Below are 23,719 nucleotides of genomic sequence, written 5' to 3' on the forward strand. Positions count from 1 at the left end.
AACAACTCTCCTTGCTTGTTTCTTTTTCTTTTCTAAGGCAGCGTTGATCTGTTTTGTACAACAGGCTCCTTTGCTCAGGAAGGGTTTCCATTTCAGGCATTTCTTTTAATACAGGAGCTGATTTCCCATGTATCTGAACAGCAGGTGCTGCACAGTCCACATCAGGCAGTGCTTGCCCAGGAACCTGGTCTTTATCCTCAAAATAAAGGCCACCTTCTGCTGGTCACATACCTGTAAAGCCTCCTGTAGCACCTTCACCTTGCACACACCCTGGCTGCCATTTCTGCATTGAGAAGTACTATTTCTCTTAACCACCTCTCTTCCATTCACTGTGACTCACAAACTTTGCTAGAAACAACTCTTAAATGCAGCTTCCGACCAATTTAAATGAAAATCAGGTTTCAAAGGCCTTTAGGTAGCACACAGGAGGTAATGCTCAACCCCAGCCTGACCTCAGAGCAGGGGCCATCACTCACACGGTCTTTAACTTCCTTACCTCCTGCTTTCTGGTTCCTCTTGTCCATTGCTTCACTTCAGGCATCCCTCTATAGGGACAGCAGCTGCACCAGGAACAGGCAAGGAGAAAACACCACCCAGGCAGCCCCTCCCTTTTAATTGCTGCCTGTTAATGGGTGCCCAGCCCCTGCAGCACAGGTGACAAGGATGTGGCCCTGCTGCTACAACAGAGGGGCTCAGGGCTGAAACTGCAGTTGGGAGAACAAATGAAGTGGGATGGAAGGAGGGCTGGGTCTGGCACCGAGGACCCATGCACAGCCCTGGCGTTCCCCTATCTAGCCAGGAAGCAAACTTGTGTTTAAATATTGACTCTCCAGCACAGAAATGGGATGGGTGGAGTTTGCAACCGCCCCGTGCCTGCAGTTTATCGTTCTCCAGTGGAAAGCGGAGATTACTGGGACTTTGGCCTCATCTGCTCCCAGCTGCCGAGGGGACAAAGGAGACAGAGATTGAAGCTGGGAGAGGGAAACTCAGGTCAAGGCAGCCCTGAGCTCCCCTGGGGCCCTTTTCCCCTGCAGAGCTCTGCTGCTAAAAGCCCTTCAGCTAAGACAAAGACCTGAGCACACCTTTCCGGGTGCTGTCACTGCAGTGTTAGGCTTATGGGCAGCAAGGCAATGCCCCGCAGCAATGCTGCCCTCTGCGAGTCTCTTTGTGTGCCTTTCCTGCAGCAGGAAGGTCCGTAGAGGCAAATAGTTACTCAATAATAAAAATAAACCCTGGAAAGGCGACTGGTGCAGCCCGGTCCTGCTGGGAAGGGTTCAGGGTGGGGAATTGGGACTGGGGCACGGTGGTCACAGAGCTGTCCCCTCTCATGAGGGTGGGCAGGAGTGAGGTGGGAGGTGATGGAGAGCATTGAGCGGGACCTGCTGGGGGCACAGAGCGAGAGGCAGAGCAGGGGAAAGAACAGAGGGAAATCCTGGCTGGAGATGAGGACGATAGGCAGCGGTGGGTGCAGCCAAAGCACTGAGCTGCCATGCAGCCGCGTGTCCCCACGCACAGCCGCATTCTCTGGGCAGCTCCGAGGTGTCGAGCAGCATTTCACACCCCCTGCTTTGCACAGAGCCATTTGGAGGAAATTCTGCCCGCTCTCCCAGCCAACCCCCCCATCCAGCAGCACGCGGGGCCCCGCGGCCTTGCTTCCTCCCTGCGACAGAGACCCCGTCGGGCCTTCCTCCCACCCTGCTCCATGGCCCCCCCGCCCCGGGGGGGGGGGGGGGAGGAGAGAGCCGAGGCCACGACATTAAGTCTCCCCCGTTTGCAGCGCAGCTCCTCTCCCCATAGCACAGCCCCACACGGGGGTCACAGCATCGCCGTCCTCCTGGCCGCTCACCCCGCTGCCGTCCCTCCCGGCCGCCCGCTGGCAGCCCCACGCTGTCCCTTGATTAAAACATCCCTAATTCTCTAATCTGAGCGAATTGAGTTTCTTCCTTAAAAGCCGCCTGCGCTCTCCGATCCCGGCAGCGCGGTTCTTGTCACTCTGCCAAAGGAGGTTGGGAGCAGCGTCACATGCAGCAAAGTTTTACAAGCCGAGTGAGCCGGCTCGGGAGAGGAACGGCAGCGAGACGGACGCAGGGACGCGCAGAGCGCAGAAACCTCCTCCGGGTTGACCTGAATGTTTTATTTTTTTCCTTTTTTTTTTTTTTTTTAAATTGTTTGGAAGAACAAAGACTTTCGGGCGTGGGGTTGGTGGTGTTTGTTTTACAGGGTTGGTGTTGGGGAAGGGGGGGATGGAGGCAGGAGTCGTCGGCTCGAAGCCCCGCGTCGCCCTGGCCATGTTGCCGAAATCTCGCCTTGCAACTTGGAAGAGGAAAGAAGGGGGGAAAAGGAGAAAAAAAAATAAATAAAAAAATAGAAAAGACATTAAAAAAAAAAAATAAAATATGATGACGTCACTTCGAGCTGGGGTGCCTTCCCCGCTGCCTGTCAGATGTGCCTGAAAAGAACAGGGCAATAAAACAACGGCCGCCTCTGTCTCCCTCGTTAAACACGGCGCTAATTGGATGTTAATTTCTCCTTGCTCTTCTCGCTGCTCGATTGTGAGGACTCTGCCTCGCTCTCCCTCTCGCTCTTTCTTTCTTTCCTGTTGCGATGCTCTTGGCAGCTCGGAGGGACTCCGGACTGCGGACTGGAATCGTTCAGGAGCACCGCATGGATGAGGCGTGGGGTTCCGAAATGGGGCAGGCGAGATGGATCCCGAGAGCTGCGCTAATCTCCTGTCCCCCACGCATTGTCTTGCTGGCTGGCTTGGAGCTGTTCTCTTCCCATTTTTCTTCCTTTCGTGTTGTGTCCAGCAGGAAAAAAAAAAAAAATTATATATATATATATATATACGGTCAAAAAAAAAAAAAAAAAAAAAAGCATGATTCAATGACGACAAACCCCCAAACCTCCTCCCAGCTCCCCCCGTCTCGCCGCACACCGCGTGGAAACAGGCGTTGGAGGGAGCCGGAGCAGGAAGTTGTTGTTCTCGGTGTTGCCCAGGTCATCCTTCACGGGTACGTGTGCAAGAATCGGCGGCGGCGCGTGGGGCGGCCCTATGGGCAACAGTGTGGGGGCAACGCCGGGCCTGGGGGCAGAGCGGGTGGGGAGAAGAGGGAGGGAGGGAGCGGCGGCGGCGGCTGCTGGGGGGGAGCCATGTGGGAGTCGAGTCCTACCTGGGAGCCGTGCCAACTTCCTGCAAAGGGTTACAGCCCCGCGGCTCCCAGAGCCCACCAGAGGCGAGTTGGCTCTTGTCACGCATCCAAGGCGAGAGGAAGACAGCGGGAACGGAGCAGGTACCGCCGACGCCGAGCGGCCTCGTTCGCCCCCCGAAGCTCGGCCGCTTGTTTTGATTTAAACCCGCCCAAAAGGGAAGGCCCCGCACGAAGGTGCCAAGGGTTGGGGTGGACGGGGCCGGGGGTCCGCGTGCATGTGGGGAAGGGAAAAGAGGAGGAGGTAGGGAAAGGGGGGTGGGGGGGGGGGGGGGGTTGGGGGGGGATGCTGGCACCGCTCGCTCCTCGTCGTTTGGATTAACATGCGGGAGATGCGCCTGTCACTTTGCTTACTGTCAGCGCCTGCTCGGGGATGGGTGACGGCTTTGTTTGGGGGAGCCGTGCCAAGGCGGGCTTGGCAGCCGCTCCCCAGGAGGGCTGCGGGGTGCACGGCCGCCCCTCGGCCCCCGGTGCGGGCGAGATGAAAACGTGTTTTGTTCCGTGCTCTTGGCATCTCCCCAGCAGCTCTCTCAGGCCCCTCGGCCCCCCTCCCGAGCCCCGCCGGGACTCCCTTTTTATCATCGGCGCAACCCATGTGCTCGCGGCAGCAACAACAAAAAAAAAAGGCCCCAAATACGCCCTAAAACACACAAACCGCCCTCGATCTGCCCCCTCGGAGGCGGTTGCTGCCATGCTGCCCTCATGGCGGGCGCGTCGCTTTCGGCTTTTTTTCCCCCCTTTTTTTTTTTTTTTGTATTTTTTTGGCCCTTTTTTGCACCGAGCACGAGGCGGGATGAGGGGGCGTGCGGGCGGGAAAGAGCACACGGCAGGGGGGGGCACAGAGCCCCATCCACGTCCCCAGGCCTTTTGTTTAACCTGCGTCGACGCACAGGAAGGTCCCAGCTTTATTCCTGCCCCATTTATTATTATCATTATCATTATTATTATTATCGCTATTCCCCCCCATCGCCCCCCGCCCCGTGCTCGTTCCCTTTGGGGCAGAACTCTTCAGAGCGGATTTTCGGAGCGCCGAGTGCAGGAATTCCTGCCAGCTCGCCTTTGTGCCAGCCTGCCCCGGCCTTCGGCGTCTCGTTCGGATGGAGCCTGGCATCCAGGCACCGCCCATTTCTTGGCGTTGAGCTGAGAGGAGAAGGGAAAAGGGGAGAGAGCAAACGAGAGAAGGGAAAAAAAAAAAAAAAAAAAAGCTGTCTCACTCCAACTGGCCTTTCTCGGAAAAGGATCCTTCCCTGGTGACTGTCCGGATAAGCGGAGCTAAAAGCAGCCACTGCTCCACAACACAACCACTCTGCCGGCGCTGCGTCCTTCTCGCTGCCTCGGTACGGAATCGAACCTCGCTCTTCATTTTTTTCTTTTTTTGGTTGGTTGGTTGGTTGGTTGGTTGGGGTGCTTTTTTGCCTTTGATTTGAAATACCGTTTCGTTCCGCCCGGCGCTTTGTTGTTGCTGCAATTCGCCTTCTTCCCCCAAAAACCCCCTTCCTCGCAGCCCTGAGACTCCAATTGATCCACATGGAGGGACGTTTCCTCGCGTCCCACCTCGGAGCACCACTCCGAGGTGCTTTTTCCTCTCGCCCCGCTCACCGCCGTCCCCCACGCGGGTGCTTTGTGCTTCCGCCACGGAGGGGGAGGAAAAAAAAAAAAAAGAAAAAAAAAAAAAAGATGTCGACTCATGTCGGATTTGCAATTCAACATGGCAGCCGCGGCGAACGTGGTGGGAGCCCACAGCCCCCCGAACCCCGTGCTGGTTGTGGGCACGGGATGGATGCCAGGAGGTGGCCCAGGTGGGTGGAGGAGAGAATAAGAGGATCGGGTTCTTTTTCTTTTTTGGAGGGATGTGCGGATGAGGGAAGCGCTGCAGTCTGGTTCTGGTGGTGTTAACTGTTTAGAAGCTGGCACAACGTGTCGGGATGGGCGAAGCGCCGTGGCCATAGCTGGGCACAGGGCTGCGCTGGGCAAAGATGGGCAAGGGAGCAGCAGGGAGGGCTGTCGTGGAGCTCGCGGTGGCCTCTGGAGGTGGCTCCAGCTGGGACCGGGCTGCCTGGCCAAGGCACGGGGCGTTGCAGAGGGCGATTCGCGGAGCTTCACACCTCTCCCGGCTGTGCCGAAGCTCTCCAGGTCTTGCTGAGCTCGGGGCTATTGTCCGTAGTGTGCGGGACTCTGCCCTCTTTCTGTCAGACTTAATCGAGGCTCGTTTGGGATGCAACAAAAGCAGCCTGTCCGCAGGGCAGGGTCTCCCTGCCTCCTTCCTGCCACGCACTATGCAGGTGCTCAGGAGCCATGCGAGCTGCCCCTCCTCCTTCACCAAATTTTTCCTCCTCCTTCCTCACTCCTGGCTTCCCCCTCCTCCTCCCTTCTCCAAAAACAATATTCTCTCTCTCAGCAAGTGACGCACAGCCCTACAGCAGAGCCTTTGAACTGACTGCACAGCACCCAAACGCCCCAGCTCAGCTTCACCTCAATCTCCCACCCATTCTCCAGGGTTCATCTCTGAGTTCGTCCCGCACCCCGCTCACCTCCTAGAGATGCTTTCTCAGGTGCTGGGTGCCTTATGGGCCTGGCAGCAACCTGCGCTGCCTTGTGCGTTGCATTTTGGATGCTGGGGTGCTTTGGTTCTGCTCTGAACCTTCCCACTTGCTTGCTCGTCAGCTCTAAGCAGTGGTTGCAGTGGGCTGAGCAGATGCATGGAGATGCTGAAGTGGGTTCTGAATGCAGCTACTGACCTCCTCTTCGGGGGGAGTGCAGCTCAGGGCTGTGGCCTTTGCTGGCAGTTCCCATTTTTGAGGCTGCTTGCTGTGGTCCCTGGCTCTCGTGCTGCACAGTGGTTGGCTGGGGAGCTGAATGCCCACGTTGCTGTTAGCAGGAAATGGGGCCGCTCAGATCTGGCCCCAAAATGTGGCAGAATACCCTCTGCAGCAGAGCCCATTTACATCTGGTTTACATCCAGACCTTTAATGTTAATGAGAAGGGAACACGAGCATTTTACTCATCGCCGTAGCTTTTCCCTTGCAGATTTTTGACATAAACAGGGGCTGGGGTGGAAGCAGACCTTTCCCAGTTTGCCCCCAGTTTCTTTTGCTTCCCTGGGAGAAGTTGGCAGAGGGCTGCTACCAAAAAAAACCCAAACACTGAAGCTGCTGGCATCTCTGCGTTGGGCTCTGCATGGGCAGAGGAAGTCTGAACTCGAGGCAGACACTTTGGACGTGCCCTAAGCAAAACATGTGGCCCCTCTGTAGCAGCCCTCTGTTTTATTGCATGCAGCTCACAGCAAAACTCAGGCTCGGGCTTCCAGATCATGGCTCAGCAAAAAGGACAAATTCTTGAAACTGGCAGGCAGAGCATTCTGATGCTGATTGCATTCGGACCTGGAGTTTGCTCCCTGGCTGTTGCAGTGCAAGCTCCATCTCTAGGGGAGAGCAGGAGCTTCCCTGCAGGGCTGGATGCACACACAACTGCCATAACCCCCCCAGTGGCCGGCAGAGCTGTTCTAGATTTGCACTGGCATTCCTGAGAGCAGGATTGGGCCTCTAGGTTTGTCGAGGGTGGCTCTGGGAAATTTCCTTTCCTTAAAAGGGCCAGGTTTGGCCAAGGCAGAGTCTGGATTGTGTTTTCCTTTTTTTCCTTTTTTTTTTTTCCCTCCTCTCATTTTTTTTTTTTTTTTTAACTTGAAGCTCTGATGAAACTTGCCTGATTTGCAGTTGCAGTGCTGCCATGCTCGGTTTGTGTGCAGGCTGAGCCCATGGGGACCATCGTTCACCAGGTTGCACGGTCCGTACAATCAGTTTTATTTCTCCAGCAATCACTTCTACTGGAGAAATGGGATGTTAAAGGCAGGGAGAGCAAATCTGGCCTTTGTGGGCTTCTTTCTCGTAGTTGCCAGCTTGTTGCAGCGGATCTGGGGGCACAAGTTGAATGAGATCCCAGTAGAAACACATCCAAGGGATGCCCACAGTTCCATGCACCATGGGGGACATGGGGTACCCAGTGCCAGCTCACCACTGAACCACTCCACAGCTCATCTTTAGAAGAATCACTATTATTTACCTTTCCTGCTGCAGTTTTTACTCCCTGTCAATCACCTCTTTCATTCTCTGATTTCCATCCACTTCTTCCATCATCCTGGCTTGCTGTTGTGAGGTTGCTCATGGCTACTCTTCATCTTTGATGTTACCTGGCTGCTGTGAAAAGTGAGTTGGGGGAGGACAAAGCAAAGTTTGTTTTTGTAGGGCTGTCTGTGGGCACTGAGCACTGCCTGCTTCCCCCACTGAAGCCCGTGAGGTTTGCACTTTGTGTGCTGGATTTGGCATGCTATGTTTACTCCTGAGTTAGTCCTGTCTGCAGAAAATAGAAGATGCAGCCTGACAAGGGGCATGCTGCACAGGGTGAGGTAGCCTAAGAGGTAGGTATAACATTATTCTGATGATGACAGCACAGTATAACCCTGTGTGCACCACCTCGTGGTTTGGAGAGGTCTGTACCCAGGTGCTGCTGTGCCATATGGCTGCTGCCAGCACATCACTGTCACTGAGCTAGGGATAGAGGAGCTGCCCAAGAGGTTGGAGAGGGCAGGGGGCTTCTCCTCACCTGCAAGACCAAGTGCTGTGCTTCCTCCTCTTCCTCCTGCCTGGAGGGGTCTGCAGAGTGGCCACGGCTCTGTTCAGCGTGGTTGACTGCTCAGTCAGCATCCTGGGGGTTTGATCTGAACTCTCAGGATGGCTGTGCTGATGTTTCAGTGCCAGGCATGGGGACCTGAAGCAGCTTTGGCTGAGCAGGAAGGTTCTGGGAATTACACCAAGAATGCAGGGAGTGGTTCTCCTCTCCTTTGGCCTTGGCTTGCTCAGATCCGTGCACCAGCTCGCAGGGGCAGCACGTGGCATCCCATGGCATCCAGGGATGGTGTGGGAGCTGGCACACACTGAGTCTGACAACGCAAGCCTAGGAACAGAGGCACCCTCAGCATGTAAGGAGAAAGGGTCCCCCAGAGCCCCACGTGGAGCAACAGCTTGAGTTGTAGCATTTTTCAAGCTTACTCCTCACGTGGAGACTCCATCAAAAGTGAGGGCAGTGCTGCTACCAGCATGACCAACAGCTTGAATTGCCATCTGCTCCCAGGTCTCCTGTCTGTGGATGAGGATGGGGCTCAGACCCCCCCATAGGGGTCACCTCGGGCCATCCCTGCAGCCATACTGCTTTGGGAGCAGCTTCCAGTGGCTGAAGAGAGCAGGGGTGGATGCAGAGAGATGCAGATAAGGGAGGGTGGGAGGTTTCTGCTCCTTTCTTCAAGCTGGCACTGCTGACCTAAGCAGGCTATGAAACCCGACCGCTCAAGATGTTTCAATCTCCCAGAAGCAAGAATGCAGTTAAGTTCTCCAACATCACCTCCCAGTTCAGCCCAGTGAATCATCGTGCAGCCTGCTGGAGGGTTGCTTCTGATGTTTTAAGCCTGCAAAATCCTTCTTTATTCCCTGGCTTCACTGGATGTGTGCCAAAGACGTACTGGACATTATCTCAGAAGTGGCTGCATCTCAGTGCAGGACATGGTGGCACACAATGCATTGATCCCCAGTGCAGTCTTTGATGCACAACATGCTCCAAATTCTTCCCCATTGTTCAGAGAGGCCATGGAAGGCAAGAGGAGTCTTGCAGTGGGTTCCCCAAGTGGGAAAACATGAGCCAGGCTGTGCCAGAGCTGAAAGACAGGATAGGCCCATGGGCTGGAGCTGCATCCAGCCATGCTGGAGTGCTGTGGGAGTTCCCATCTGGATGTGAGCTCTGCGGTCTGGGCGCAGGGAATTAGCCCAGACGTGGTTCCCAGGGCGGGGGAAGGGCCTAATGAACAGAGACAGGATAAAGAAGCAGGTAAGGGCTTCCTGTCCTTCAGGGCTCAGGAGGAAATCCTGCAGCTGGTGAATCTGGATACGATTAGTGTCCATTTCTCCCTGTGTAATCAACCCATCTGTTCATCCCTGCGCATTAGCAGCGCACACCCCACTGCAGGCAGATGCCTCTCGGGCTCTGCTTTTATCTGTGCCTGCCATAGCTGCTCCATGCAGCCCAACAACACGGCTTGCTCTCAGACATGGATGCCACAACCATGCCTAAATTTTGCCCTATGGACTCAGCCAAAGCCTTTGGAGAGCTGTGGCCACCAAACCACCACGATCACAGTGAATGGCAGTGCTGAGCCCCCAAAGGGACAGTGGGTGGGGGTATTCTCCAAAGGGCTTTGCACTTTCTGGAGAGATCTTTGTACTGTGCTGATAAGCTCAGCCTTCCGGACACTGCCTGTTTCCTTGAGCTCAGCTCTGCTATAAGGAGGTAAAGGTGGATTTGTTTTGGCTGCCACAGTGAGACTGCAGAGTTGTGCTGATCCTGAGTGCAGGTTATGCTGTCTCACTTGGTGATGGGAGGGACCAAGCTTTCAGTCTTGCTCTGTAGAAATGCTGGTTAAAGTTGATAGGTGCTGATGCCACTTCCCGAGCAGTCGTTCCACCTTCTTTCCCTTGGCAATCTTGCCCAACTATGCAAAGCTTCTGTCAGCCCTGCAATGGCTTGAAAACACAGGGCCAGATGTCAGCGTGGGCTGAAATGAGGTCAAAGAAGGAGCTAGCATGTGGATCAGTCTGTTGTTGTAATGCAGGGGTGTGAGCCTGCGTGGTCCTTTAGGGTCTTTGGAAGGGTGAGGCTTGATGGCAGAGTCAAGACAAAATCTAGCAGTGACCATTTCCAGCCCTGGTGTCCTGTATACTCAAACCATGTAAACAAGCTCTTGCTTGTGTCACATTTTCTCATTGGAACATCTTGAGGGATCCATTGTACTCAGTGCTGTCCACGCACAGAAGATAAAGATGGTCCTAACCTGAAGCAGAGTACACACACAGCCCAGATCTCTTGTGTGCTAAGCAGTCCAGACACAAAGCTTCTGCCTTGTTCAAAGAGCCAAAACCCAGCCAGAAACAATCCGAGGCATGCATCAGAGATGAAACATCTTTGTTTTCAAGAGCTATTTGTCGCTTAACTTCTCGGTGCAACCTGTCTTCACCCCCTGTTGTATGGCTCAAGACGGAGCTTTGGGTCCTTCTGATTTTTGTTTGCTTTCAAGTGCTGTGATTTACCACTGAAGAATAAATGGAAAGCAAAAGAAAACAGCAGCACATGTTTGCATAGGGCCTCCGTTGTTCTGTGCTCTGCCACTACTTAAACAGAAGCAGTAAATCCTGCTCCCTGGACAGAGAGGGGCTTTTGGGCAATGGCTGCATACAAGGCTGGGGAAGATAAACAACCAGAAAAATACTGCTTTTAGGAAATGGCAGTGGAGGATGGCCAATCCACGGACTGCTCAAAGCCAACACTGCCATCAGTCAGCAAAGACTTACTGCTATTATCTCTCCGAGGCATTTTTGCATCAACAAAGAGGAAAGAGATTGATCTGTGTTATGGTATCTGTGGTCAAACTTGGCTGCAATTAGGAATCTATATGGTTTCTGAGTTGGAGCAGGGAAGTTTTGTAACGAACTATAGAAAATGTGGGCAAACAACCTCTGTAAGCACCAGTGGTCCCATCTTTGTTAGGACCTGTCAGAACCAGGGGACAGCCTTCACTGTGGGCTGCAACTTCACCTCAGCAGACACAGAAGGTGCATGAAGATGCATTCAATGGTCTTTGGATGAGGTCAGGACTGGTCAACATCTAAAATAATTCGGTTTTTGGGATCACTTGCAGCAACAGCTTCAAATTCAGTATCCAATGAGTCCCAGAGATATGGAAAAGGTGCCTCTCACCTTAGCAGGCAGAATGCTCCCTACCATTATCCACCTCCTAGGAGAAGGGGGAGACTGCTTTTGCAGTATGCAGTCAGTCCTCCAGCATCAGGTGAATACGGGTTTCAGATGCTGTGGCACACAGCAGACTGGCAGTGCTGTCCGAAAAGCTATCTTGGATTTCTGCTTCCTTGGGCTGGAGCCCCAGGGTCGGTGAAAGAAAAAGGCAGGGAAGATCTGGGACTCTGCTGATATGTGCTTCAGATGAGCTGTAGCATCAGTATGAGCAATGCAGGTAAGTTCAGCTCTCTTCTCTCTGGCAGAGGGCGAGGTGTCCTGGCTGATAAGAACCAGGAGCCCATCCATCCAAAGCCAGTGTTAGACCTTCATGAAATCTACTGCCTCAAGCAAAATGCATTGTTCAAAACTTGTTCACCTAATTAGCAGATTAACTAATTAACCTTCCCACCATCCCAGGTAGGGAGCATCAATCTCCCAGAGGAGAAAACAAAGGCAAAGTGACTCAATAAGACTAGATGCAGGAACTCAGCAATGCAGTTGTGTTAAGTCTGCTGTTTTCCTTCCCAAATCATTTTGTTGTTGTACATCATCCCCGATAGACAAAAACAGAGGAGTCCTGAAGTCTTCTGAGAAGGGGAAATGAGGAGAAGTGCCTCTGGACAAGACTGAAGAAGAAAAGAATCAGCCCACAAATATACAGAGGAAGCGTTTTGGTTCACCCGTGCTCTTGCACCAACTAAGGAAAAAAGCTGACACACTTCCTCCCCATTCAAAAGAAAAGTTTTTCTCATCATCAAAGGAATAAAATTCCTTTGCTTCTTACTCACATTTTCATCCCCTCTAAAATTTATGAGCCAGAAGCCAAATGGTCAGTGTGGGGAGGAGGAGCATCTGCAATAAGGCAGTGGGGCTACATTTGTATGGGCTCACATTGAGGGAATAACCAGGAGAAGACCTGAAGACGCTCCAGTAAACAGCCAGAGGGAACGCTTTGATGCTGAGGAAGTCCAAAGACACAAACACATGATGATGAGCAGCTGACTGCCACAGCTGTACAACATGGTAAGAAAAAACAGAGCTAAAGCACAAGGACTTTGGCTTGCGAGACCCCTGGCAGCATCACAGACTCTGTCTGAAGAGCCCTGGTCTCAAACAGAATTTGGCAGTCTTCTTCTCTCCCCATCCATCTTTGATCCAAAGCCAAACAGCATTCTTTGTTCTATCTACCATCAAACAATGATCCTTGGCAGAAAGTAGCATTGAAGGATGACCACCAACTCCTCCATTCAGAAATTATTTTCCTAAGAAAGCCTCCTGGGGATGGAGGAGGGGCCCACGTGCCTTACCAATGCCATGCTCCTGGTTTTTGACTAGCTTTCATCCAGACAGTGAACCCCCTTCACATCACTGAGAGACTGAACAGTAACATCAAGGGTGTGCCTTGAATGAGAGCTCTGGTGAGGCCACAGCATCAATATCTGAGACAGAGAGCACTGAGAGCAAGAGTCCTGTCCTCTGGGAGAGATGTGGCCATGAAAGCAGTCTCAGTTACCACCAGTGCAGCTCAGAGGCTGCAGACTGGAGGCCATGAGGACATCACCTCATCAGTGGGCTTTGCTGTCCCAAACCCTACTGAAACAAACAAGACTTGGATCTCTCAAATACCTTCAAAGTTCCCAAACTTTGTTGGCACAAATAGCACAGGCGTACCTACGAAGGAGTTCTCACAGCTGCCCACCAAGCCTGCATGAAAAGTTGTGACAAATGCTGACAGTTTGCTACAGGTGATGCTCATCTTCAAATAAAGAAAATCAAGCAGAGCAATTTAAGAAGTGATATATTCACAACCATTTTCACCTGAAGACCTTAGGATCATCTACAGGAAGTTAGGGATAGAGTGAGAAACAGCAGTTATTAGAAGCCTGAGCATCCTTGGTTTCTTCACAGCAGTGCTGGCATTGCAATTCTGCTCCAAATTACTCTTCAGGAGAACTGTCCTCCCCTCTGACTCAATAGCTTACCAGCTTTGTCCTCCAGTGCTTCAATTTATCCCATATGGAAATGTGCACAGAGTGTCAATTAACACCCCTCCTTACAGGTTTTCCCACAAGGTCTGCACTGTGCTTGGTTGTGGCATTTACATTTCCCTTCATCCATAGGGATAGGGTTTGTAATGGGATTTCTCACTTATCCTAAGGCTTGGGAACATCTGTGACTCTCACAGCTTCATCTTGCTCTGTGTTGGGTGCTCTCCCATGAGCTGTGTCCCTCTCTGACCACCTGCTCTGGGTTGGTTTTAGTCAAAAAGAGACCTCACCTCTGTTGTGGACAATGGCAGGGTAAGGGTGATGCCCACACACCGCTCAGGAATATCAAAGATGGCTTTTGTGGAATGGTTTAGGTTGGAAGGGAGAGCAGATGGTTTGTTCTTCACATCCAACCATTTGGGAACCTCTGTCCCGAAGACCTTGCTGATTGCCCTGGGTTCCTTTCCCCCTCCCCACGCTCTCCTGTGGGTGTTATTTACACCGTTTCCTTCCCAGGGAAGTACAGGAGTTGGACGTTACCGTGTTGGTTTCCGTTCTCCTGCCCTGCTCCCATCGGGAGCTCTCACAGTGAACAACCCCACAGAGCTGGTCGTGGTGAGGCCAGAGGTGCTGCCAAGACCTGGCAAAGACACGTAACCCTTTCCAGGACCTCACAGTGTGCTGGAAACCCTGACCCACAGCCCCATACAGCTATGTGGCTGGACAGGGCCACTCAGCAGGAGGCAGGGAGGACAGAACTGGACATTTCTGCCAAGCTGTTCAGTTCCTATTGCATCCTACCCTCCCTTTTCCCCTCCCTTCCTTTCTTCCCTCCCATCTCCTGCGAACAAAATGGCTGCATGGCCATTTTGTTTTCTGCCTGGAAGGGGGAAGCGAGGACGCTGGGACTTGGCTCTTTCTTGGAGGCTGCGGCCATGTTCGAGCCCAAAGTCTCCCGTCTCGACGTGGCACCGGCTGTAGCAGGGAGGGGGAAAAAAATAAATAAATAAATAAAAAGGACCTTTTGGAAGGAGACCAAAGTCAGAGACAGAGAGTGGGCAGTTTTTGGCATATGTTGAGCACTGAAAATGCCTGGGAATTGCCAAACCGAGCTTTTGTGTTAGCGGGGTAAGGCTGCTGGGTGCACGCAGAGCCGCGGGGCTGCAGGGTACGGAAAGGTTTGTTGGCTGTATTCAATAAAACAGCCCTCTTTCCTCGTGCATTTATAAAGTACCAGTGAGAACTGTTGTCTAATTTGTTTTTGGACGGGCGGATGGTTTTACACATCGGCTTGGTATGATTAGAGCCGGTCAGCGCCGGACGGTAGCAGTTTAACCTGTTGTGTGTCCTTTCGTTTTTGGTGCATATGTGACCTTTCTGCAGATTTGGCTTTAGCTAATGGGATCCGGAGCATTTTTTATTTTTTATTTTTTTTTTAATTATTATTATTTTTTAGGGATTTTTGTTTTGTTTTGTTTTGTTTATTGCCTGAAAAGTTTTTGTCTCGGGAATAAAAATCTTCATTTAAATGTTAAAAGATTGAGCTGCTCCTGGCTTTTTAAGCACTCGCTTTCCTTGCTGGGATGGTGCAGTACTGTGACAGCAAAGCTGTTTACTGCAAGGATGCATATCCTGCAACACAACAAGCCATGGGAAGCAACGTGCCTTAAAAGTTGAAGGGAACTTGGTGGCGTTACCATACAACGTTGCGCAGAAGCATGGCAAAAAAAAAAAAAAACCCAAAAAAACAACAACAAAAAAAAAACCACCACCAGAACATGCGCCAAATAAAAGCCTTTTTTTTTTTTTTTTTTTTTTTTTTTTAAGTGATTCTGCATTTCCCTCAGTTGCTGGGATGGCTTCGCAGTTTGCAGTCGTGGCTCTTTGCTCCCAAACGGCAGAGGGGAATGGATTTCTGGTGACATAATGGGGATCGGCTCTGCTGTGGGTCAGCTTTGGGGTGGTCTCACCTCTCCTGGAGGGATTGCTGGACATCTGGAGAGATGCTGGGAGCGAGAGCAGGAGCGGGGGGATCGCTGTCCTTGCATAGAAAGGTATTTGCCTCCGTATCTGCTTGGCTTTCTTACAAAAGGACAATTGTGGTGGAAATGGTGGTCTTGGAGTTGGGGGTGCATAGGTGGGCGCCGGGAGTGCGTTGCAAATTCCGTGTTTTGGTCCAAATGTATATGTTAGGGGTAAACGTGAGCCTTTTGCAAGCAGGTTTTGAACTGAAGAAGAGCAGAATTAATGGAAGAGTCCTACAGAATGTTGCAGGATGTTCTCTGCGTAGGTCTTTGTGTTGTCCTATAGCATTGCGTCATCCTATAGCATTGCGTTTTCCTATAGAATTCCGCTATCCTATAGAATTCCACCATACTGTAGCATTCCATTATCCTATAGAATTCCTGTAGAATTCCGTTATCCTATAGCATTGCATTTTCCTATACAATTCCATTGTCTATAGCATTCAGTTATCCTATAGAATTCCGTTATCCTATAGCATTGTGTTTTCCTATACAATTCTGTTATCCTATAGCATTGCGTTATCCTGTAGCATCGTGTTATCTTATAGAATTGCATTATCCTATAGGATTGAACACAGAGCAGTTAAAAGTTTGTTTTTTTTTTTTTTTCCTTTTATCTCTTTGATTTTTACTCTTCCGGAGGAATTACGAAACATTAATTGCACTTGTTTTTAATTTTGTGACAAAAAAAAAATCTGGGATTTTTATTTTTCCTTTAGGAAAGTGTATGTGATATGCTGATTGACCAGCATTTCTTGCAACCTTTAATAATGGGTTTATGAAGGGTTAATCAAAGACAAATAGCATTAGGAGCATGTTACAGATGCACATATTGTAGATAAAAACACCAAATTGATGAATGAGGACCGAGAGGTTGACAAACATCCAACAGAACTCGAGACAACCCCTGTCAGATGAGCAGGAATTCATTAGGATACCTGTTAATTGTTTCACACGACAATAAGTGCTTCATACAAACAAGTGAAGAACTGCCGACAACATTACAGCCCACGGAGGAAAGCACTGCTGAGATGCGGGGCTGTTTTGGGGGGTGAACTTTCCCAATTTTGGTGTCCATCTCCCCTTTGCCTCTTTGCATTGCCTCCAATTAACTCTTTCGCATCTTCACGCTCGGCCCCAGGGTCAGCTCTGCTATGCTTTCCCAGAACACAGCATCCCTGCACCCATCAGGAGCTCCCGAAAACTTTCCCAACTTCTTTTTTTTTTCCTTCTTCTTCTTTTTTCCTTCTCTTCTTGTCTATTTGCTTCTCATTTCCCCATTCCATGTCGCTACGGCCTTCCCCACCGGCAAAGCCACGGCGACAAAATGGCCGTCAGGCAGCCATTTTGTGGGAGCCGGCAGTGGCTGCGGGCAGCTCTGCGTTCCCCTGCCTCCCTCTGTCTGCTCCTGCCGTGGCTCCATGGGGCTGAAAGGACTCTCAGAGACTCAGCATTTTCCTCTGGGAAGTCCTGCCCGTGCCCGGCACATTTTGGCACCGAGCTCAGCGCTGCTGTTATACAAAGGCTGAAAGCTGCGCCTGCTTTGAACGGAGCGACCTTGTTGTTGCATGGTTTCCTCCCCCCTCCTCCTCCTCCATTTCATTCACTTCTCCTTAATAAGCCAGATCAGCTCCTCGAAGCTGTTCAAGCTCTTTTCCGAAGCTCCGTACCACCACGATTTGAAAGGCAGAGGCTCTGCTGGGCCTCTTCGGCCTTCAGACCCACAGGCAGCTGTGGGTCCACCATGAGGCATCTCCCCAAGGTCCCCAGAGTTGGCTGCAGTCATTTTTCCATCTCGAAATACAAGCAGGAAAGCCAGGATGGAACGGACGTTTTACCTACGTGAAGGATCTTGAAGAAAGCTAGCTGTCATTCACCTGCCAATTTCTATCCCACATTTGGCTTATTTTTATGTCCTCGTGCGGATCTGGAATGGGAGAGCAGCAGTACTGCTCCCCAAAAATCTATGCACAGAAAATGGTGTTTTTCTGGCTCGTGGAGGTCAAGCGTCTAAAAATCTTCCAAAATTTCAGGTTTCATGAACTCAGAAGGCAGCGGATCGCTTTGGGGTATGGGCTCCTGACCCCTGTGGACCCTTTTGGCCGTTTTATGCAGCTTTTTGCAGTGCAGTGTTGCATTTAGGCACTTGTAAATGTGTGGTTCAGCAGCAGTGTGCTGGAAGGGAAGGTTTTGTGCCTGGAAACTGGGAAGCCATCATGATGGGAAGGTGCCTGGAGACAGGAGCAGGACCTGCCCAGCGTGGTCCCACTGCCAGCTTTCCTATGGACTCATCCTGTGATCTTTGGCAGATTTGATCATATTGCTGCTTCTTTCCTCATCTTTACACCATAATCCATCCTGGAGAGGGGCATCCTTACAGCACCAGCTGTGACAATGGCACAGGGGCCACAAGAGTCACACTGATCCTCACAGCATTTCTGAATTATCCTATTTGACTGCTTTCTTCATAGGTCCTGGTAGGAACAGGATTGCAGTGTCAGCAGCTCGGTATTCCTGAAACCTATACTCATTAAGACAATTATCATAATTAAATCTCCTGTTTTCAGGATTACTTGTAGAAGTCAGAAGGGATTTTTTTTCTTTCTCCTCCCCATGTATAATTAGATTGATGTAAATGAGGGGCTATGTAACATAATTTCCCATCCACAGTTTGATATTAACCCAAACTCCTATTCTCTGCAACGGTATCAAAAGTGAGCCTGTAAATGCCTGCTCCTCTGGTTGGTGTCTATGGCACCAGCTTAAGTTTTGGGAAGCTAAAACACTTTCAGATAGAAAAACAGGAGTCAGAAGGAACCCACGAGGATCACTGAGCCTAACTCCTAAACTTCTGACTAAATGAATCCCTCTGTTCCTGGTGGTAAATGCCGCAAAGCTCTGGCTGCTGTTGCATTAAGCATTAAGGAGGGAGGTTTAACCTCTGTGCATCATTTGCTAAGCCAATAAAACAGGAAGAATATTATTCCCCATCAGAAGGCTGTTTGGGATTCAAAGCGCGTGGCACCGTGGATGGGTTGGGTACTTTAATGCTGTAGGAATCAGTCCTGCAACGCTGATTTTCTAACACTGTTTATATGTTATCACACAGGGAGAGGCCTGGGCCAGATGGCCTGGCACAGTGGGTCATCCCAAGGCTGAGTTTGTCAAAGGAAATTAAAAGAATTAACTGGGCTGTGCTGACTGCTAGTTGAGAAGGATTTCTGGACAGCTCGTCGAAGGAATGTGGGCACTGTCCAAGCCTCGTTGCAGAGATATCCTTTTTTCTGCCCATCTTAAACTCTCACCTTGGGGACACCAGCTACAATAGCTGACCAGAGCTTTGGGTATCTCACTCATGCACTCTGCTGCCTGTTAGCTGTGGAAATGCAATTCATTAGGCATCCTCTGTCCCTTTGGTGATGTATGCCTTAGCCCCTGCATCTCCCATCCAGCCGTGGGCAGATGGGACCCCTCCTGCTTCACAGCACTGAGTTCTTTTGGGAAGTCCTTTGGGTCTTTGCTGTGTTGCACATGCAGCCCCTTAACGTGCTGCTGGTGACTCCCTTTTCCTTAGATCCTTTAATCTTTAAGGGAAAATCTTTTTCATTGCAAGAGAACCTCACACATCTTCTAAACTGCCAGCGTAATACCTTGCATCTGTAGTTAGGTGTACAGAGAATGAAAAAGCCTCAGAAGGTGAGCCAAGGGCTTGGGGGGAAGCCAGCCTGTCTCTGCTCCACGCTAATAGTGCCTGGCTGTGCTATAGCATTAAAGGACCTGCATGTTGCTCTCATTTGTTTGGGAAATGAGATCTGCCTTGATATACTCAATACCATTACATGTGCAGCCTAAAAGCTTCCTTGTACTCAGTTACTTCTAATCTGCTCAGTTCCCTGGAGTGCATAACAGCTAAATTGATAGATTATTTTATCTAGTCTGGCAGGTTTGTTCTAGATATGCTGTGTGTTCAAGAGGTGAGGTCAGCTTGCCTGTATATTATTTGGTGTTGCTGTGGCTTCAGGAAGGCTCTGCTTGCTGTGTGCATGGTCTTGGGCTCAATCTGCAGATGTGCTGCTTCCATAAGCTCTTGGGCACATAAAGTTTGCAGCCAGCATCATTGCCAAGGATATATGATAGTCCAAGTGGAGCTATAAGGAGGAAAGGGAGCTCCACGACAAGGCTGAGTATGAGACTTGCTTCTTTTAGCAGCACAAAGCCTGATGAATTTTTATGCATTTCTCTTCACAGGAACCACTGAGCAGTCAGTACCTGGATAAGGATCATCTCATTGCCCTAGATGGCAATGGTCCCAAGCTGTCCTTGAGGCTGAGGTAGTAGATTGAATAGTTGTGGAGTCCTATCCTCCCTTTGAGCTAACTATACAATCTACTGTCTTTCCTAAGGAGACAGTCAGATCTTCAGTTCATCTGCTTCCACACAAAGCATGGAGAGAGGTGGTGCAAGAAATCCTGCTCTTCCACAAAGCCAGGGAATCACACCAGACCTCTGTACTGCTCTGTGGAGGTGAGGTAGTAGGTTGTATAGTTTGGTGGGAGGGATTCTATCCCATTTCAGGTGATAACTATACAGTCTATTGCCTTCCTTAAAGAGCAGCAATGCCACCAGAGGAGATGCTCAGCCACAGAGGAGAGGTCCTGGAGCAAAAAAAACCAGCACATGGCACTACTGAACAACACAGTGGGTCTTCTACAGCACCTAGGATTGTGTTATTCCAGGGAATAACTACATAACACCTACATAAAGAAGAATGCATCTCTCATTTTTAATGGCTGCAAGAGAAACAATGAAATGAGCTGGCTTAGCCCATGGACTGAAAGCCCTGTGAGCTGATCAGATTTTGGCTGGTTGGCCCCTGGAAGTACATTCTGGTTTTGGACAAGTTCCCAGCTCTCCCATGGGACAGAGTTAGAGGGTGGTTCTTTCTGATTTGATAATCTCTATCAACCCAACTCACATGCAAACCCTGCTGGAGAGATTAGGGCTCCTATGTATTTATGTAAGATAAGCCAACAATTCAGACCAATGCCCCATCCTCCTCAGGAGACAGGTGAGAAAGAGAGATGAGCCAAAGGCAGCAAGTCCTAATCCTTCCTGTTCCTGCCAGGTAGGTGGCACTGACATCTGACAGCAGATGCAGGAGATGACAGCCTGCTTCAGAGCTCTGGCACTTGACAAGGGACAGAGAATGGTTATTTCTTCCCCTTGTGAGAAGCAGATGGGACAACCCCTCTGCCACATTCCAGAGTAAATAGAATCCAGATCACAGGAGGGACTGTAACTCGATGAGGGCTGCACCAGTTTCTCAAGACTGAAGGATGTCTGGGGACATTATCACTGGCATCTCACTGCCAGGGGAACATGTGAGATCTGAGACACTGAGGAGCAAGGGCAAACTGAGGGCACCTTCTCAGATGAATCGGGAGGAAGAGAGCTGCAATAAGAAATTGGAGCCCTCAAATTTCACCCTGGAAATGAAACATGGGGCGATTCAGACCTGGCTGCTTGGGCTCTGGGACTCTCATCAGTGATGCAGCTCATTTAAGGCTCCTCTGCTTCTTGGGATAGGGCGTAGCTTCAGCAAGGCTGGGATGGGATTTACTCAGGCTGGGCAACAGCTGAAGGGTGGGGATGCTGAGTATCTAGCAGCAGAGGAATGCAGCCCTCTGCTCCATACATCTGGCTTTCCAGGAGTCATGGGGACCTGCCACACAAAGCTACAGCTCGATTCTCTTCTACACATTCTAACCCTCTATGTACCTCCTCAGGGGAAGGGCTTCTATCCCCAGCATTGCTCGGAAGGTACCAAAACAGCAGCACAAGTATGGGAACAGGGCAGCACGTCAGCTTCATGTTTAAGGGGTGTCCCCTGGAAAAGGATTAATCCTGTGGGTCCCCAATGAAATCAGTTCACTCCCCATCCACTGCACTGATGTTAATGCAAAGAATTTTAAGCAGTAAAATAGTATGAAATGAAAACCACGAATAAAATACCACTAGAGATACTCTTCTGTGAAAATAAACTTGCTTTGACTATTGTATATATATTTTTTTTAATAGTGTCTTTTACTGCTTGAAACAAGCATGGCTGATGAACTGGGGCCAGGGTTGGCTCCTAACTGTGTGTCACCCAGCAAACCCTCCATGTGACCAAAGCCCTGAACCCAAAGGGGAAACCAGGACATGACAAGGCTGTGGGGGAGGTGGGGTTGGCTGAGCAGCTGAGGCTGTGGGTCCTGCTGTCAGCAGGCACTGTGCTGGGGCCAGGATGGGAAATGGGGCAGTTCTGTTGCCACAGACCTCCATAGAGGCAGCAAGGCCACGTCCAGCAGGGATCCTCCATGCCAGGGAAGGAATGGCCACATGGAAACCTCCTCTTCATGTGACTCTGGACCCCCAGACTCCTGCAGCAGCTTCGCCAGGTGCTTGGCTCCTTTCCTTCCAGGAATCTCCCACCAACTCACTTCAAAGGCCGAGCATCCTTCAGGCCATCCCCAGAAACAGAGCTGGAAATGCTTCACAAGTTTCCCTTGGATGTCCCATGCCCTTCCCTGCTTACCAACCACACTCTCAATCCACGTTTGCCACGCAGTTACTTTCCCTCCTTCCCTAAATCCTCCTGATTTGGGACTAAACCAAACCATTCCAAATCCCCACCCTGGCAGCGCTCAGCCCCACTGTCCCAGGGCACAGGGGGAAGAGGAAGGAGAATCTGGCTTCTCGTTTTGAATTTGCTTCTGCAAGGAACTCTATAAATAGTGCTTGCACCATTCCATGACTGCAAGTGTCAAAACTTTCAGGAAAAGAAAACTGAACCAGAAAAAAAAAGATAAAATCCTTTAAAAAACTCCGGAATGCTTTGCATGGGCCTCATGCAAACTCTGTTACTGCTGCTCTGAGCCCCACGGTGGTTATTGAGGTAGGCAGGAGAGGGGGAGGCACCCAACACTGCAAAACAAATCCGATGTTGACCAAGTGCTCTCAGTTCGCTGGGAGGAGAAACACTTTTCTGCTCTTTTAATCATTGATAGGGAATTAATGATACACTCTCCTTCACCCAGATGGACAAACAGTTGCAGCCCCAAAGTGCTGTCCCAGCTCTGTCCCTGCTTTACCCCTGGTAGGGCTGCAGGCCCTTATAACAGGTGAACAACAGCTGCTCTGGCCGTACTTCTGTCACTTGTCAGCAGCCCCATGCTGGGTGCTTTTCCCCTTGCAGCTTGCAGGAGCTCAGCCTGCAACGAGACCATGCAACAACCTGGACGAGAGGTTATTTTAAAATCTGATTCTTAACTACATCTGATGCTTGGGATTAAATAGAGCACTGTACAGTGAGGTCAAAGCTGCTCAGTGCTCCGCAATGACTGTCCCACTGCCATCTGCTGGTCACCATTCAGCAGGGTTAGCAATGACCATGACCTAAAAACACCCCACGGGCAGCTGCTTCCTATCAGGGAGTTGTGCTGCTGTGCTCCTGCAGCAGAACTGCAGGGAGAGGGGAAGCACAGAGCAGCCTCAAAGCTACAAGCAAAGGTCCAACGTCAGCATCATTCCTGTGCTGTGGGTTCACTCCTTGCAGTGTGGGTGCTGTGATGTTGAGCAGGCTGTGGGGAAGGGATGGGGAAGACATTGCATTTAGCTTCTTTTGTTGCTGCAAAGATGAAGACGTGCTGGGGTGGGAGGAGGCTGCTTGGCCTCGTAGCAGGGAACCAGAAGCACTCCAGCATTAATTTCATCTTGGTTTCTTTTTGCTCTGAGCTCCTTTCCTCTTGCTTTCCTTGCCCAAAAATTCCTGCTGGAGACACATTTTTTGCTCAGCACTCAGCTGGGAGCTGGGGAAACACTCCCTACATCGTGCTGAATGTCCTCCTCCTCCTGCTTTTAAATGGGCTAAAAGCATAAGTCATAGAATCATGGCTTAGTTTGGAGGGGACCTTAAAGACCATCGAGTTCCAAAAGATAAAAAGGCTGCAATCCTGCAGAACCCAGCATCCAGATGCTTTCGGAAAGCCAAAAAATAATAACAGCATTAAGCACTTGGAAAGAGCCACAGTGATTTGCAGCAATTCTACTTAAACACACAACTGGGATTGTTTTTCAGATACAAGCCGACTTCTGGATATCCCAAAAAGACACTACGTGCCCCACAACAGACTTTCAGAACAGGATTTATTCAGTGCATGCTCTGGAGATGCACAGCACACAGCATCAGGGGGAGGACTCGGACTTATCTCCACCTCATCTATTTAATAAACCAAAGAATGCAGCAACCAGAGAAGGACTGGATTTTCTCATCCCTTCTGCTGGTCTGCAAAACTTGTCCCATATTTAACACCCCCTGCTGGGAATCTTCAGGTGAACAGAGCAGAAACATGGAGGAATACAACACACAGTGCTCCAGAGAATGAAAGCCATCCTGCAACGAGTCCTGGAACCACTGGTACCCTCTAACGTCATTCACTTGGCTCTCTCAAGCTGAAATTGCACCAGCAGACCTGATTATTTTTCCTCCTGGATCCACATATATACATCAACCAGGATCTGTATCTAACTGCAAATACGTCGTACACTTAAGTTCTGCAAAGAGGGAAGGCGTGCAGAAGAAAGGAGCAGTAACTCCTCTCCAGTGCTGGAGGATTTTCTTCTG

At 50.5% G+C, this 23,719-nt stretch overlaps 1 long non-coding RNA gene across 4 annotated transcripts; it reads left to right on the forward strand.

Moving 5' to 3' along the window:
• The first annotated feature begins 2,887 nt into the window (after positions 1 to 2,887).
• On the forward strand, positions 2,888 to 21,113 carry LOC116237058 (uncharacterized). Of its 4 annotated transcripts, XR_016459837.1 has the most exons (4): positions 4,399 to 4,543; positions 19,303 to 19,385; positions 19,458 to 19,578; positions 19,669 to 21,113. It is a non-coding gene; the product is annotated as an uncharacterized LOC116237058 (long non-coding RNA). The 4 variants fall into 4 exon arrangements; XR_016459838.1 differs by lacking the exon at positions 4,399 to 4,543 and adding an exon at positions 2,888 to 3,011 and having other exon boundaries at positions 19,303 to 19,578; XR_004168651.2 differs by having other exon boundaries at positions 19,303 to 19,578; positions 19,664 to 21,113.
• Positions 21,114 to 23,719: the final 2,606 nt, after the last annotated feature.

The sequence above is a fragment of the Phasianus colchicus genome, chromosome 25 (assembly GCF_987193195.1).
Source record: "Phasianus colchicus chromosome 25, bPhaCol1.hap1.1, whole genome shotgun sequence".
Lineage (NCBI taxonomy): Eukaryota > Metazoa > Chordata > Aves > Galliformes > Phasianidae > Phasianus > Phasianus colchicus.